Here is a 1,909-nt window from a genome sequence, read left to right on the forward strand (position 1 = left end):
CTACTGGAAGAAACATGCTGAAAATCACAACTCCAGGAAAGCTGTCAAGAACACAGCCACGCTCAGCGGACTGAGTCACAACCGTTTGTAACACAAAACTGATTCCAGACTCCTGTGTCAAGCTTTGCTGACACTGAAAACTAAAATCTGAAAGTTACTTCTTGCTGGCAGCAGTATTTCATGCATCAACAGAAATGAAAATAAAATCTAAGAACATCTGATAAATTGGGTTTTTTCCCAAGACTTGCTGAAACCTTAGAACCAAAATTACAAACCAAGGATACAGTATGAGTACACATGCATGTATGCATGCATTTCTGTGAAAACAAACAAAAAAAAATTAAATTCATGTGCACTGTTACAAAATTTAGGTCTTTTGTATTTCTAAGTTAAACAATTTATCAAGCAATATACAAAATAGTCTTAATGTGCCAAAAGTACAGGAAATGTTGACTTTCACTGGATTGCTTCCATTGTGCAAATTAATCCACAAAGCAAATTGAAGGATCCTTCTTTCTATGGGTTCTCAATACAAGTCAGTACCAGTACTCCATTATTTCACTAAGACAGTGACAAAAATAAACTTAATGTAGTAGAAATGCTTTGTAAAGTTTAAAAAGCCAGGACTGCAAATTGAACACAGAATATACTCTCAGACAGTCAGACTGCCTTATGGTATCAACATGAATACAACAATCCTGAAGCATGACTGACAAGCAGAGCCACCAGACAGTTAAGAGGAGCTCCTCAGGAATATCTTGCTTTCAAGTACAACACAGGGAAATCCTGTCCCACTTTCTTTCTCCCCATTGCAGCAATTCCCTTCAGAGGAAGAACCGGATAAATGCCCTGCACAGTGCAGGTGTCCCGGGGCATTTAGCACGGCAAGCTGAGGTATGAAAAGAAAGTCCCAGCTGTCCTCTGCGAAAGAACAGAACATGGGAGGAACTTTCTGATCCCTCTGTGTCTATCTTCTGGGAACATATCCCAATATACCTTCTGGGAAAAGGTAATTTTATCACAAAATTAATTTTATGAAGATTTTCACTAAAGTTAAGTAGAAAAATGATTAAAAAAAGCTCATTGCAAAATTGGTATTTGTAAAAGAGACCTCTTACTCCTAATATAGCATCTTCTGCCAGGTACTGTAATTAAGTCATAGTTCCATGGCTAGCTTACTTTTCTTGTCACGGAAATAATTATGTCATAACTATCTGGGGTCAGACTATCCAAAAAGCAACCACTGAAACCGGGAGCACAAGCCAAAAACATAAACAACACGTATCCTCTATTTTCAAGCAAATGCAACGACCCCTAAATCCAGGGCACAGTGCTCAGAAAGCCAAGTGACGTGGAGGTGGCATGGATATTAAAAAAAATATTAGATCCATACTTAAATACAACTATCTTTCTAATGTACTAATCTCTACTTTAGCTTAAATGCGATTGCATTGTTTCTCTGTGCGTTATGAGCTCATCTTCCTTTGATATACCCAGAAACAACCTTAAAAGCCAGGAGGCCTCAGGTAATATGACACATTCAGCCAACCGGCAAATTGCAACATATTGCAAAAGCAGCAAAGTCGTTCAGCTGTATTTGTATACAAAATAAGCCAACAAAAGAGCACAACCACGTAGGCGAAGGGATGCCTGGGTGTCACTCCAGGCAGATCGTAATCCCCGGAAAGGAGAACCTCTCGCGGCGGAGCGGGCACGGCTCTCGAGGGCAGCCCCGCACACGGGGCATTCCCCGCGGGCCTCGCCGGCTGCGGTGGTCTCTCCCCCCCGCATTATTTAATTCCACGGGGCGTACGAACAACAACCCGCACGCACCGGCTCCGGCCCGGATGCGCCCCCGGGGGCGGCCCTGGCCCCCCGCTGACCTTGCGGCGGCCCCCGCGCCGCGGAC

The sequence above is a fragment of the Geospiza fortis genome, unplaced genomic scaffold (genome assembly GCF_000277835.1).
Source record: "Geospiza fortis unplaced genomic scaffold, GeoFor_1.0 scaffold396, whole genome shotgun sequence".
Taxonomy (NCBI): Eukaryota; Metazoa; Chordata; class Aves; order Passeriformes; family Thraupidae; genus Geospiza; species Geospiza fortis.